This window comes from Macaca nemestrina, chromosome 19 (assembly GCF_043159975.1).
Source record: "Macaca nemestrina isolate mMacNem1 chromosome 19, mMacNem.hap1, whole genome shotgun sequence".
Classification (NCBI taxonomy): domain Eukaryota; kingdom Metazoa; phylum Chordata; class Mammalia; order Primates; family Cercopithecidae; genus Macaca; species Macaca nemestrina.
In genome coordinates, this window is record NC_092143.1 from 791,557 (window position 1) to 807,327 (window position 15,771).

At 53.8% G+C, this 15,771-nt stretch overlaps 1 protein-coding gene across 1 annotated transcript in view; it reads right to left on the minus strand.

Annotated features, from left to right (window-relative positions):
- The window catches only part of LOC139360115 (potassium voltage-gated channel modifier subfamily G member 2), an 85,554-nt gene extending 71,487 nt beyond the window's left edge, over window positions 1-14,067 (minus strand). Inside the window, exon 1 of the mRNA XM_071085798.1 lies at window positions 10,211-14,067. The gene's annotated coding sequence lies outside the window, so the exon portion shown is untranslated. The remainder of the gene's footprint in view (window positions 1-10,210) is intronic.
- Window positions 14,068-15,771: the final 1,704 nt, after the last annotated feature.

Genomic DNA, 15,771 nt, shown 5'->3' on the forward strand with positions numbered 1-15,771 from the left:
CCTTCCTTCCTTTCTTCCTTCCTCCTTCCTTCCTTCCTTTTTCCTTCCTTCCTTCCTTCCTTCCTCCTTCCTTCCTTCCTTCCTTCTTCCTTCCTTCCTTTTTCCTTCCTTCCTTCCTTCCTTCCTTCCTCCTTCCTTCCTTCCTTCCTCCTTCCTTCCTCCTTCCATCCTTCCTCCTTCCTTCCTCCCTCCTTCCTTCCTTTCTTCCTTCCTCCTTCCTTCCTTCCTCCCTCTTTCCTTCCTTCCTTCCTCCTTCCTTCCTTCCTTCCTCCTTCCTTCTTCCTTCCTTCCTTTTTCCTTCCTTCCTTCCTTCCTCCTTCCTTCCTTCCTTCCTCCTTCCTTCCTTCCTCCTTCCTTCTTCCTTCCTTCCTTTTTCCTTCCTTCCTTCCTTCCTCCTTCCTTCCTTCCTTCCTCCTTCCTTCCTTCCTTCCTCCTTCCTTCTTCCTTCCTTCCTTCCTTTTTCCTTCCTTCCTCCTTCCTTCTTCCTTCCTTCCTTCCTTTTTCCTTCCTTCATTCCTCCTTCCTTCCTTCTTTCTTCCTTCCTTCCTTCCTCCTTCCTTCCTCCTTCCTTCCTTCCTTCCTTCCTTCCTCCTTCCTTCCTTCCTTCCTTCCTCCTTCCTTCCTCCCTCTTTCCTTCATTCCTTCCTTCCTTCCTTCCTCCTTCCTTCCTTCCTTCCTTCCTTCCTCCTTCCTTCCTTCCTCCCTCTTTCCTTCCTTCCTTCCTCCTTCCTTCCTCCTTCCTTCCTCCTTCCTTCCTTCCTTCCTCCTTCCTCCTTCCTTTTTCCTTCCTTCCTTCCTTCCTTCCTTCCTTCCTTCCTCCTTCCTTCCTTCCTTCCTCCTTCCTTCCTTCCTCCTTCCTTCCTTCCTTCCTCCTTCCTTCCTTCCTCCCTCCTTCCTTCCTTTTCTTTCTTCCTTCTTTCTCTCTCTTTCTTCTTCTTTTCTTTTTTTTTTTTTTTTTTTTGAGACGGAGTCTCGCTCTGTCACCCAGGCTGCAGTGCAGTGGCCGGATCTCAGCTCACTGCAAGCTCCGCCTCCTGGGTTCACGCCATTCTCCTGCCTCAGCCTCCCGAGTAGCTGGGACTACAGGCGCCCCCACCTCGCCTGGCTAGTTTTTTGTATTTTTAGTAGAAACAGGGTTTCACCGTGTTAGCCAGGATGGTCTCGATCTCCTGACCTGTGATCCGCCCGCCTCGGCCTCCCAAAGTGCTGGGATTACAGGAGTGAGCCAGCGCCCCGGGCCGAGGACCTCACTTTCATGCAAAAACATCAGACTATGTGAAGAGCTCCAGGTATCCCTGACTCACCCACTCGGAACCCTCAGTCCATCGACATGTGTGACCCCGAGGTGCAGACAGATGCAGGCAGGCTGAGGTGGATGCTGACCCTCCCTGGCGAGACCAAACCCTTCCCCGGCAGCTTTTTCCTCCACAGAGGCCTTTCCAGCTCAAAGGCGCCCCTGAGCTCTCTGCAGCCCACGGCTTCAGGCTCTTTCTCACATTTAAACATGAATAAACATGAGGAAGTTTGCCCCTGGTGGGAATCTGAGACCCCACACAGACCCTAGATCCATGAGTAAGGGTGGAAAGAAAATTCTATGTATGCATTTTCTCTTTCTAGCCTTAAGTCAATGCAGATTTTGGAAAACTGCCCTTGAACTGAAAAGGAAAGAATATTATTTTCTTCTTTATAACTTTTGCCTGGAGAGGTTCTGAAGCCCTTAGTTCTGGTTTTATTTGAGAAAGGGTCACCATTACAGACTGAAAAGGAAAGCTTCATGTATTAAAAAGGAGAGAAAGAGGCCAATTCATCAGTAAATCAAAACATCCTAAGGAAGAGTTAGAGAATCCACGTTCTGACGCTTCCTCCTAGCAAGTATTAATTTTACCAATATTTTTCTAAAAACCATCATTTGAGAGATAAAAGACGACCTCTGATTCTAAAATGCTTTCTTCTCAAGGCCTGGCTGGAGTTAAGTGAAGCATTTGAAGGATCCTAGAATAATTTCCATAACTCAGAGGCCCCCAGCAACGAGTGAGATCATATCACAGGCAATGCAGGGCACGGTTCAAGAAACACCGTGAGACTGTCCACCACGAACGCTCAGGGGGCTTGCTGATGGCCCCACGCCCCAACCCCCATCACAGCGGCCTCGCCTGAGACCACACGGTGGTTTCCATGTGAGCTTCATGGGCTGGACGCCTGGCTCTCAGCACCTTTGAACGAGGGTCCCTGAGTCCCACTGGGTGAGATTGAGACCTGCTGTCCTGCACCCTGGAAGGGAGAGGAAGACCCCAGGCAGAAACCAGTCCTACAGACAGGCTCCTGCCACTTGTGTGAGCTGTCCTAGCTGCCTCCTTCCTCTGTCACGCTAATGTCCCGAAGCTCTGTGTGAACAGACACAAGCTTGGGCCTGGCTGGGTCAATCCACCTGCCACTCCCTGGGGCCTTCACTCCAGTCTCTCATCATTTTTGTGTTTTCTTGGCTCTGCCCTGTCCTCTGGGCACGAATGTGTACACGTGTGTGTGCATGTGTGCATGTGTGCATGTGGGTCTGCGTCTGTCTATATTTCCTCCTCCCCCACAACTAGACTCTAGATTTTAGCAGGTGGAGACATTTTTCTAGCTCTAACTCAGCACAGAATCCAACTCACACTCAACTCAGAAACGTCTGCTAATTTAACTTCCTCTGGCCCTGCAGCCACACATGGTGGATGCGTCCTCAGGTGAAGAGGCTGCTGCCCTGCAGGACGCCAGGCGGCACATGGCCACCAGGACCACAATGAAGACCCGAATGCCAGAAATGTGACAAATGGGAGACAAGAAGCCACTAAGATCGTCACTGAGAAACAGATGATAGAAGAAGGAAAAAGGCGATGGAGAAAAACATTCGGCCTTAGCCAGACGTCATCAAGTGCAGCATTTTCTAGAAACTCAACCTGTAGCCGGCACACCTCCGTGTGGGTGCAGCCAGCGGGGCCCACGTCTGGGGGAAGCTCCGCAGGTGCCGGCCTCGTCCTGAGTACGCGGCACGACCAGGCCCTCCTCTCACACCTCCTGCTGTGTGTGTGTCCTAATGACCATGTATCCCTTTTACAGCAAAAAGCCACGTATTTGGAAAATCAAGAAGAGGTCAAAGCACTGAAACACAGTGCGGTGAGGCGGAGAATGTGAAGGATGCACCTGGCGCAGCTTTCCCGAGAAACGAGCTGGCATCACGTGTGAGATCTTAGTGTTTCTAACTTTTGACGATATGCAAAGTTTCTTCAAAGATGTAGCTACAAATACGTCCCTGACAGTGGTATTTGGAACATCGACAACGTACATGGCCAATAACAGGAGGACACAGAAGCAGAGTTTGACAAATCCAAACAAAAGGATGCGTTCGATATAACGACATGAAATAGTCCCAAACATGCACGAGAGCCTTCACCCGTGTGCGTGTGTGCACGTGTGTGGTCATTCTGTAAATAAGCATTGAAACTATCCTAATGTATTAGCAGCTATTACCTCTGGTTAGTGGCAATCTTACACAAGATTTTTTAAAAGTAATTTATACTTCTTTTTAATTTTCATTTCCAAGTCTTCTGTGATGAAAGTGTACTGCTTTTAGAATGCAAGAGAAAGCAATAAAAGGCATGTTAAATTGCATTTGTTGTACCTGGAAGCCTGACAGAGGCCCTCTACTTGTTCCCGTGGGGCTCACTGTTGGCTTCTTTTTGATGCCACATTCCCTTTGGTGTGAAATGATTTCAGAGGCCGACAACCGCGATTCACATCAAAGAGCGTCAGCCCAGCCTTGACTGAACTGCACAGACTCCAGGAAGCAGTTGGTGCGTCAGCAGCTGTGGGGCTGGGTATGTTTTTGCACCTTGGCTCAGGACCGGCCACGGGTGCACCTGAGCACCCATGGGAGGGCCCCCCACAGCCACAGCCTGTCAGGGGAAGGACCTGGGCCTCTGACGCAGCACCGGCTCCAGCAGGGAGCCCCAGGTGTGTGGCCTGGGTGCTGAGTGCCTCCTGGAGCCTGGCGCAGCACTGGCCAGCGGGAGCTCAGCACACCGTGTGCACACCCCATGCAGTGACCAGTGGGTGCTGGCAGGCAGAGTCCAGCAGGGCCAGGGTCCAGCAGCTGTGGCTGGTGCCTTCTGACCTGGGCAAGAACACGCTCTCAAATTCCCTCTTCTTGTGGGCTTTGGGAAACAGGTCACGTAGGCCTGCAGTGAGGGTGCCCAGGTTTGGTGTGGGGTTGAGCAGCACCTTTCCATGGGGCCTCGGTGCAGAGAACGGCACAGACCCCGAGGCGGCAGGTGCTCTGGCCACCCCATTATCGTGCTCCCAGGTCTGGAGACAGTCAGTGCCATGCAGCACTTTTAAAGGGAACAAGATCCCCATGTTGAGGAATAATCTGCCACCAGCAAAGGACCGGCCTGCTGCAGACCGGAGCTCCCTGAAGGTGAGACAGGAGTGACATGGCCAGGCCAGGCCTAAGATTCTGATCCACTGGCACCAACCCTGGAGAAACCAACTCAGAAGCCTCAGCATGGCCCCAGGGCCACCACAGCGAGGAGAAACTCAGAGGCAGCCCAGTCGCAGGCACTTGCTGGCATCCTGGAACCTCAGCCAGGACTGGGGCCTGTGGCCGGCAGGTGCTGGAGGGCCCCAGCTGAGCTGTGAGGGCTCCTAGACAGGAGGGCAGGCTCCCTGCCCGGGCGGGATGGGACAGAAGGCCTCCTCCGTCAGCCCAGCAGAAGCCTCAGACCACAAGCGGTGAGAATCACGGCCGGCCCTGCAGGTTTCTCAGGAAAGAAACGTGATGGGACCCCCCAGAGTCGCAGGCCCCCTCGCCGTCCCCAGCACTGTGCATGTACCCCCTCCTAGCCACTGTTTTCTTCACCCTAGAATGTTTCTGTTTCTAATTTGGCAAGTATTAAATAAGCCAATGATATAATTTCCTATCTTCCCTCTTCTAGAAGATGTCTTTTCTTTTGGCAGAAAACAAGGGGAAATTAAATCAAAGAAATTTGTTCACAGTCAGAAACTGTCATCCTGAAGTGACTGTGAACCTCTGGGAAGACGAGCTGGAGGCCTGGAGGCTGAGGGGGCCGGCCCCTCCTGTGACTACAGAGGTGATGAGGAAGCCTCAGGAGTGTTAATTATTTATTTTATTTAATTTATTTATTTTTATTTTGAGACAGAGTCTTGCTCTGTTGCCCAGGCTGGAGTGCAATGGCACGATCTCGGCCCACTGCAACCTCTGCCTCCCCAGTTCAAGCGATTCTCCTGCCTCAGCCTCCCGAGTAGCTGGAATTACAGGTGCCTGCCACCATGCCCGGCTAATTTTTGTGTTTTAGTAGAGATGAGGTTTCACCATGTTGACCGGGCTGGTCTCAAACTCCTGACCTCAGGTGATCCGCCCACCTCAGCCTCCCAAAGTGCTGGGATTACAAGCGTGAGCCACCGCACCTGGCCAAGCATTAACTTTTAATGCATTTTATTTCCCCAAAGCGTTTTCATCCCATTGCATCAATTGCTATGACATTAAATAAAATATACCGAAATAAAACCTGTCATATAATTTTTTCCTGTTAATCTGCACACACAGACATCCCCTCCAAAAGAACAGGAAAAAAAAAAAAAGCCAAGAATCTCCTCCTGGCTATAACCGATGGTGCTAGAGCCACTGTACACTCAGAATCTGTTATCTGCCAGGTTGGGGGTGGCTCAGGTGTGCACACAGGTGTCACTGCCTGGGAGGGGTGTCCTCGGGGTGTGAACCTGAGCCGGGAAGGAAAGCAGGGGAGCCAGCCAACTGTCTGCTTAGCCCTGGGTGAAGAAGTTACAGCCAGGCCTACCCCACTAGTGCCGACGCTGCAGGGGGCGGGCTGGGACAGGTGTCCAGGCCACGCTCTCCAGACCAGAGCGGCACAGCTGGGAGAGCTGACCTTCACTGCACCTGCCTCAGGGTCCCCAGACGCCCCTCCACGAGCCGCGTCCACTTGGTCTTCTAAGTGCTTTTTGAACATTTCTAAATCGCAGAGAAAAGGTGAAAGGATCCCTTTAGCTGTGGGTAGTTTGGGCAGCTCTTTCCATGATTTTTAAACCCACAGTGAGAAAAACATTTTATGCTATGACCAGGAGCACACAAAACTAACCGCACAATGTGTGAAATGCTCTTACTTTCTGTCGATTCCATCTCACTACGAAAACGCAAGTCACATCCACAAATCATCATTTCCAAAACTTCTCAGACATGAGCGTCATGTAGGATATGTGCTAAGAATCAATTCCAGGCCCACCCTAACCCACCACCTGGAACCCCCGGAGAAGGGGTCCCCAGAGTCCCCGGCGAAGTGGCTTCCCATTAACGAGGTGATGAGTGTGAAGGGAAACGCGGGCAATGAAGTCATCCACGTGAGGGCGGAGACACGGGTGAGAGAACCCCCTGCTGGGGCACAGGAGCCCCTCTGTGCGCTGCACCCGGAAGCTGAGCCAGGAACAGCTAGGACCACACAGCCTTTGCCACTGCGCTAATCCTATGCAAGAATACATTTGTCTCTTCGAGCTAGAATTTAGTAAAAACTGCTGCCACATTCAGATCAGCCTGAAGGTTTCTGAAGCTCCACTGGGCCCCATAATTCTAGCCTTTGATTTCATGCGCTCACTACCCACGTCTAATCTAAGATTTAAACTCCATCGCTTAACTATCCGAGAAGGTTAAAAATATCCAGAAGGCCATTAAACTCTGGGAACTGCCTCAGAGGCCTCCCGGGCCTAGCGGGTGCGTCCCCTCCTTCCCGGGGCCTGGGTGAAGGGTGGGTGGTGTGGGGCAGGTGTGGCCCCTCCACAGGCCCCAGCTGAGGAAACCTAGTGGGGATGGAGGACCTGGACCTGCTGGACTGAGACACGAGGATCCCCTCGGGGGAGAGGAGGACGCTGGCGAGGCCTGAGGCCTTCACAGGTACCAGTTCTCACAGTCTCGGCTTCCTTAATTGACTAAGGCAACATAAAGGTCTTCTGCGCTATTTTTACATTACATTTCAATTAGTCTTTTTCTATATTCACAATCAAACTAAAATAGTGCATGCTTTTTTTTTTTTGAGGGAATGTATTACTGATTTTGACACAGATCAGAGCATCATCATTCAGTCCAACCCTCTCATCTGACGCGGCGGGAATCAGAGATCACCAGTTAAAGCCCTGCCCAGCATCTCTCGGCTGCCTGTGACATCCGTATGGCTGTCTGCAGAGGGAGGTTGTCTGATAGTTCACGGTGCCTCCACAGCACGGAGCTCCTCGTGGCCAGACCGTTGGCAGCTGCCTGGCGTGGTCTCCCGTCTCATGAAAAGGCTGAACCGGCTGTTGATAAGATTCCTGTTAGCAATTCCATGAGTCTGGGTGAACTCCTGGCCCCGCCAGGGACCCATTTTGACTTGGCATTTGCTTTGGGTGCTCCTCGCCGTGATTCCCCAAGCAGACCTGTCCCTACAAACCAGACTGCGGGTGAGCGGAGCCTGCGGGTGCCCACGGAACACACCAGGCCGACTGCAAGCACAAGAACCATCCCACCTCCCGTCTGCTCAGCGCCGACCGCCAGGGGAAGGAACTGCCGAGGCTCCTGCAGGAAAGTCACGGCTGCGAAGGAGCCAGTGCTGTGTTTCTCCGACACCAGCAAGGACCCTGAGTGCCTCCCACACCGAGAGGCGGGGTGCATGTCTTGTCAGAGGCAGGCTCCCATTCAGCCGGTTTAGGGGGCCGAGATCCGGCCTCCCAAGCCTCATCTGAGGAAGGGGGTCTTAAATACCCTGGGTCACCGTCCGCCCTCGTTGGGCTCCTCCCCACAGGCTGGGCCGCCTGATGGCAGCCCCCGTTTCTGTCTGAGCAACCTCACAAGCAGCAAGGGCTCCTTTCCTCACCACCAAGAACATCCCTGACCAAGTGTTAGCCCTAAGATGTCCCCATTCCTCAAAAAATTACCCCCCCACCCATGGACAGGCGCGCAGTACTCAGACACAGGTGGCCGTCCCTGGATGCCCTGCGTGTCCTCGTCCTGCAGGCCCTGCCACCGCTCCCGGCCCGCAGAGCTCATGCCTGGCGGCACAGCCCCATCTGCTCCCTTCACTCCCGCCCCCACGCCTGCTAGGGCTGCAGAGCGACGCGCCTCCCACAGAAGCAGCCCTCCGTTCTCGCTGCCCTCCAGGTGCCTGCCTGAGACCCACTTCTTCCGGAAAACCAGCCCCCAGTCATCAGACAAAAGAACAACAAAGCTGCGCAGATCCTCCCGAGACATTCAGAACCCAAGCACCTGTTTTTCACCAGGGCAAAACCCACCACACTATCGTTTCGGACCGGCCTGTTCCTACCAGCATGATCCATGAGTGGAGGCACCTGCACCTGTGACTACAGCCATGCAGCCTCAGCCGCCCGCTGGGCAGAAACCCCGAATCACAGATCGGCTACCCGCCCCCCACATACTTCCTGTGCGCCTGGCACAGGCAGGGCTCAGCCAGGCGCTGAAAAGGGAAGCTGAGCAGCCTCCTGCCCGTGGCAGCTGAGAACTCACTTCCCTCCTTTTCTTCTCATGCCTACGAAAACACCATTTTTTCCCTTAAATTATCGAAATCTCAAGATTTAAAACACACTTTGCAGAGTGGAATATAACTATTGGCACTGGCCTTGGACAGACCTGGAAGTTTTTTGTCACCTCTCCCCAGGGAAGATGCGGACACAGCAACCCTCGGTGACAACAGTGTATACGCCCGAGAACGTGACAGCCAAGGTGACCTCATCCCCAGAATGTACCACAATGCCCCCCAAATTCCCAGACTGAGAGGGCTCGGCAATCCCATCCCACTGACGGACTAGGAATTGCTAAGGAAGAAGCTTCGGAGGCCAACTGTGTAGCCTGCACCAGCCCAGAGAACAAGGGTGGGGGAGGAGGGTTCCCGCTTCTACGGACCTGCTGGGGGTCTCGGGAAGCCTCCTGGACTCTCAGCAGAACGAAAACCGCCCAGGGCTGAGGCCGTGCCCCTGTGGCATGTGGCCCGCGGGGTCACCCAGCTGTCTGGGCAGGGCTGAGGGTGGAACAGCCTCTCCACTTAATCACTCCGAGATCTCCCAACTGGGTCAAAATCCATTATTGACAACCTGCCTGCCTGGAGCACACGCGGAAGCCAGAGGACTTCCCGGAATGCTCCAGGCAGGTGGAATTGTTCCCATCCCCCTCGGAGGAGGTGACAGAGGGGTCCCCGCAACCCCTGCTGTGTGGGGAGACCTCGGGAGCCAGGAGCGCGGGCGGCGGCTCCACTGGTCACCCCGAAATCGCAGGACGCCCCAGGGTCTCCGGGACTCGTGGGTTTGGGAGAACGTTCGCGACGCGGAGCGGGCCCTGTTCACCTGCCGGACGCCCCCTACGTCCGTCCGAACCCGGGAGCCCCGCAGCAGGGACCCTCCTCGTCCCCAGTGACCACCGTCCGGACCGGGCTGCGCTCGGCGGGCAAGGCTGGGAGCCCCCCGGACGGGAGGACGCGGCGCACGGGCTCCGAGTTTGCAGATTTCGCGGTTGCGGGAGCTGAGCTGGGTCTTCTCTCCCCCAATTCGGGCCGCGTCCCTGCGGGTCGAAGAGGCAGACGTGGGGGCGCGGTCGTGTGTCCGAGCGGGAGTGGGGCGTTCATCTCCGGGAAGAAGGGGGACCGGGAAAGGCAAAGCGCGCCGAGCGTTCGCCCACCCCCGCCCTCTCTCCGCGCGAGCCGGGTGCGCCCCCAGCCGAGCCGGGGCGGGCGCCGGGAGAGTCGGGTTTTCCGAGACCCGCGCCCCTTCCTCGCCTTCCGCTCACCCGGGCTCCCGCAGGACCAGCGCGGACAGACGGGGCGAGGTGCGGCCGAGACTTCCATCCACGCGCGCGGCGCGGCCAGACCCGCGAGCGCCTCCGGCCAGGCGCCCTCCCCCGACCCCCGGACTCCCGGCGCTGAGCAGGAGGGGCCGGCACCAGCCCCGCCCCGCCCGGAGCCGCCCCGGTCCCCTTGGCCGAAATGGGGGGATTCCAAGGTCCCCTCCCACCCTCCCGCGCCCGCGCGCACCGCGCGCCCGGAGAAGAAGCTGCGCGCGGAACCATCGGACAAGAGCCCGCGCCCCCCGGCTCACCGCCCACTGCGGCCCCGGCTCCTTCGCCGCGGACCCCCCACCCTCGGCCCCACGGCGCGCGCAACTTTACCTGCGGTCCAGACTCCGCGAGCTGCTGACTCCGCTTACCCAGCTGGCGGCCTCCTCGGGGCGGAGCGCGGCGTCTCTGGAGCCGGCATCCCAGACTCCGGCACCGCCCCGCGCACCGCCCCCGTCCCGGCCTTCGGTGGCGCGGCGCCCCCTCGCGACATCCGAGGGTCCCCAGGGGCGAGCCCACCCCTTACCGGGTCTGGAGCGGGGGCCACGTCCACCTGGAGGAAGCATGGAGCCCACCCAGCTGCCCTTGGGGCGCAGGAGGCCCGGGCCCCACTCTGCACTCCGCACCCACCAGCGCACGCCCTGGCGGGCACACACGCTCACACTCACATAGGTGTACACTCACATCGACAATCGGTGCAACTCACACACTCCCTGCCACAGTCATAATCACACTCACACAGGTGCACACTCTCACATAAACAATCATAACTTCACACTCACACAGGTGCACACTGACTCTCACACACTCAACTTCATTCACAGGCACATGCATACACACACTCATAACCATATTCACCCAGGCACACATGGACACACACACGTGCACACTCACATCGGCAATCCGTGCAACTCACACACTCACTGCCACACTCATAATCACACACAGATGCACACTCACATCGGCAATCCGTGCAACTCACACACTCACTGCCACACTCATAATCACACACAGATGCACACTCACATCGGCAATCCGTGCAACTCACACACTCACTGCCACACTCATAATCACATACAGATGCACACTCACATCGGCAATCCGTGCAACTCACACACTCACTGCCACACTCATAATCACACACACAGGTGCACACTCTCACATAGTTTCATAACCCTAGTCACTAATGCACATGCATGCACACACTCGTAACCACATTCATTCAGGCACTCATGGACACATGCACACACACACTTGCATACACACACACTCACACTGTGGTCATTCCAGAGGCACAGGCTGCCTGCTGCCTGCTGTGACCACTCCCAAGCAGCCTCTGAGGTACACGGGAAGAGATGAGGAACCCAGCCCAAGACTCTGGAAGGACAGGACTGTGGGTTTTGAGTCAACAGCCAAGGCACTTCTGGTGGAGCGGATCCCCAGGAGACGCCAGCTGTGAGGATTCCGGACGCGTCTGTGGGATGGATCCTGGAGCCGCAGCGGAGCCTCTAGTGTGTGGATGTTTCTCATTTGCATCCACAAAAAGGAAGTGTTCCTCTACAGCTCCAGCCAGAGCACCAGGGCTTGGAAGGGAATATTTTCTCCATGGAAACATCTACCAGATTCAGAGCAGGAGGTGCCTGCACTGCTGTCCCTGAAAGGGCAGAGGCTGCCTTTTTTGGGGGGGGGCGGGCAACTGGTGGTTAGCAGAGGCCTTTGAGACTGAGCAGAGCTGCCCCGGGGACATTGCTCTGAAGGTCCAGTGGACGTTTGCAGCTGCAGGAGGCAGAACCAACCAGGACCCCTTGATCACAGAAGCCCCTGTTAAACACACTCGTTAGAAAAGTAAACAAGATAACAGATCGCTCTGTCTGTGCCTGGCACGCGGGGGTTGCCCCATAGCTGGTGGTTTGGATGTGGGGGGTCTGAAGGGTTTCTCAGGCTGCGCATTCTCTGACCTCAGTCTATTCTTCTTGGCCCGGTTCAGCCCTGGCGCCTCTTTCAGACCCTGCACCTTGACCCAGTCTCTGGTGGCTGTGACCGTGCAGAGTGCAGCCAGCCCATCACCTCCCTTTTGCAGACTCTATACCTCTACTGATCCAACCAAAATGCTCACCAGCCTTTCCAGGCACCACATCACATTTCAGACAGCCCTGGCTTGCTAGTCAACTTAAAGCTCTAGGTCTGTGCAGTTGTTGGTTTATTTTTCCCCATGATTTTCTGCTTCTTGATTCTTTAAAAGTCTAGGTTTTGTATATTACAATTTGTCCCTAGTACATTGTATTTCACTAGTTTTTATGAGGTTAAACTTTTTCATGAGTCTTGTCAGATGTTTCAGATCTTAATTCTGTTATTCAGCTTATTAGCTTCCTTCTCATCTGAAGCCATTGGAAAACTGCTAAGTGGAGCTGGGCCATCCAAATCATCAGTATAATTCATGTTTCCAAAAGAAGGGGTCACACCAGCAAGCCCGGGTCCCTGACTGCTGCCCCGATGCCAGCCACGGCTCCACTCCCACCCTGCTGGTTCATTTCCCATTTTGTTTGGGAGGATGTCGTGGAGACTTTCAGAAATCAAAATACAATGAATCGGGCATCCAAACTAGTAAATCTGCCAATATCACACACAAAAAAGACAGCAAATAATGTGGTCTGTTTAATAAGTTTTTTTAGTATTGGCTAATATCCACCAATCTGGGGGATGGGGCGAAGTATGACCCCTCGGTCCTGGAGCAGGGAAGGGTCTGTGTACCCTGGACCAAGTTCCTAATGCGTGGTGCCTCAGTTTCCTTGTCTATAATAGCAGAACACGTGTTGCTGTTTTACTAATTAAATGAGACAATGCTAGTACATATCTGGCTCACGGCAAACAAATGATCGTCATTATTTTAGGTGCTTGCAAAACCCATCACAATCTGGAATGTTTCCAGAATGTTGAAACACTGAACACATCTGCAAACTGAGTCTTGAAAATGGGACCTGGGACTTAGAGCGAGGACGCAGTGCGGTATCCTGCCCAAGGGCAGTTCGCCCCTGCACCGCGTGGGGGTGAAACACGTCCCTTGACAGGCGATTTGTACAACCCAGTTCTTTCTCCCTGTGATCCTGTAAATCGGTCCCGTGTCTCTCGGATGTGGGCAGGCCTTGTGTGTGTTTTTCTCCCCCTGTGATCCCGTCAATCGGTCCCGTGTCTTTCAGATGTGGACAGGCCTCGCGAGAGTTCCCCTCCTGCTGTTGTCCTGTAAATTGGTCCCGTGTCTCTGGGACGTGGCCTCGTGTGTGTTCCTCATAACTCATCTCTGTTCTCTTCTCGTCTCCCTAAGCCACAGACTTCCTCACCGTGTGTGTCTCCTTCCCGTTCATGGTTCCTGTTGCTCCGTCTCTGAACGTTGGATGTTTCACGCGTTCCCTTTCTTCTTCTGATTGTTGTTGACAGCGGAGTTAGGCAGACACTGAGGGTGTTGGGCCTTCCAGCTGCTCAGGTCCCAGGACCCCTGCACTGTAGGTGTCCTAAGAAAGCGCCGGTGATGGGCTGCAAGGACACAAGGATGCGGGGACAGGCCACAGAAGGTGGGACTCGCTCCGGTCCATGCTCATGACCCCCCTTTCTAAATCACACACTCACTGTCACACTCACAATCACACTCACACAGGTGCACACTCACATCGGCAATCTGTGCAACTCACACACTCACTGCCACACTCACGCACATGCATGCACACACTCATAACCACATTCATCCAAGCACACATGGACACACTCGTACACACGTGCACGCTCACACACACTCTCGCACTGTGGTGATCCCAGAGGCACGGGTCCCAGGTGATGTGCCTGCACCTTCCTGTAGCTTCTCTTTTACGAAAGGAACAGACTCTTTAAGATGTTTTCTGTCTGTAACACACGCTCATTGTAGAAAATGTGTGAACTTTTTGTGAAAAACACAAAGAAGAAAATAATAAATCACTTCTAACTCCCATCTTCATCATCCAAACTTATCCCTGTTAACAGTTTGACACCTAAACACTTTGGTCTCGTTTGTTGTTGTTGTTGTTGTTGTTTTGAGACGGGGTCTTGTTCTGTGGCCCAGGCTAGAGTGCAGTGGTACGATCATAGCACCTCCTGGGCTCAAGTGATCCTCCCACCTCAGCTTCCTGCCTAGCTGGGACCACAGGTGTGCCACCACACTCAGAGAATTTGGTTAGTGTTTGGGGAGACACAGTCTCACTATGTGGCCCAGGTTGGTCTTGAACTCCTAGGCCCAGACAATCCTCCTGCCTTAGCTTCCCGAAGTGCTGGCTTACCAGGTAAGAGCCACTGTGCCTGGCCTACTTTGGTCATTTTTTATGTAAAAATAATTTTTGGTTTATGATACAAAAATCGCATCATAAATACACACTGGGCAGGGTACACACGCTGCACAGAAGGAAATGCACACTTTCCATTTTCTCCAGTCTCCAACACCATTTTAAACAGAGCTCCATCCTGGGGATGCTGTCACACTTTAACTTATTTGACATTGATGTTTTCTCCAGTTTTTCACCGTCATAAAATTCTCTGCCATAAACATCTTCACAGACAAATCTTGACCCACTTTCTTGACTGTGGTGACATTGCTGAATCCCAACCAATGTATTATTAGAGGAAAATCCTTAGTGTGAACATTAAAATTGAAATTTTATTTCTTCAAAAAAATAGGCACAGTGGCTCCTTTTTGTAATCTCAGCATTTTGGGAGGCTGAGGCAGGAGGATCGTTTGAGCCCAGGATTTCAAGACCAACCTGGGCAATATAGCAAAACTCCATCTCTAAAAAAAAAAAAAAAAAAAAAAATTGAAAAATTGTCTGAATGTGGTGGCACATCCCTGTAATATTAGCTACTTGGGAGGGTGAGGTGAGAGGATCACTTAAGTCCTAGGAGTTGGAGGCTACAGTGAGCTGTGGTCATACCACTGGACACCAGCCTGGGTGACAGAGAGAGACCCTGTTTCAAAAAAAAAATAGAAAATAAAAAATAAAGAAAAGAAAAGGAGGAAAGGAAGAAAAGAAAAGGAATAGTGAGCTTGTGTGTCCACGGGCTTATCTGTCTTGGGTGCTAAGCCTCTTGGGCAGGGGCACCTTCATTTATGTGTCCTTGGGCCTCGGCATGGGCCGGGCTCTGAAGCATGTCGTCGGCAAGCATCCACTGAAGGCGGAAATGAGGAAGTGGGTGGGACTGTCATAAACTTAGATGTCAAACTACTTTCTTTACTATAAGTTTCCAAATTAGTCATTTTCTTCTAGATAGTTACTACAATTTTCATTTCTTGGCTGATTTTCAAAATAAGATGATACATGCTGTGGCTTTTCCGAGATAGAATTGACACCTACAAGTCACCCATTTAAGTTGCACCGTTCAGTGGCTTTTCATTTACGCAGCGCGTACAGCCATTGCTACATCCATTTTAAAGCATTTTCACCACCCCACCGGCAAACCTGTGTCCCTCGGCCCTCCCGACCTCCGCCCACTCCCTTCCCCGTGCGTGGTACTGAGGGGACTGGGGAATCCGCCTTCTGCAGTGCGGGAGGAGCTCCCACGGACGTCGGCCCCCGGGCTTCTGTCCGTCTTTTGGACGCGTTCATTCTTCTGTGCCTCTGCCTGGCTCTCTGCTCTCTCCCTTCTTTTCTGTTTCTTGTTCGTGGGAGATAGGGGCCCGTTTCGGGCATCTGCAGCCTCCTCTCTGCATGCGAGGGGAAGAGGCCGTGCGTGGAGGGGCTTCTGGTCCACTGGGTGGCCGTTCGAAACGCTCATCCTCCTGTTTCCAGTCCCTGATGTCTCACGTGCGTTTGTAGCGTGGTCTGTGTCTGTGCGGTTCCCCCGGTGCCTGCAGGCTCGTCCCTCTCCCAGGAGGCTCC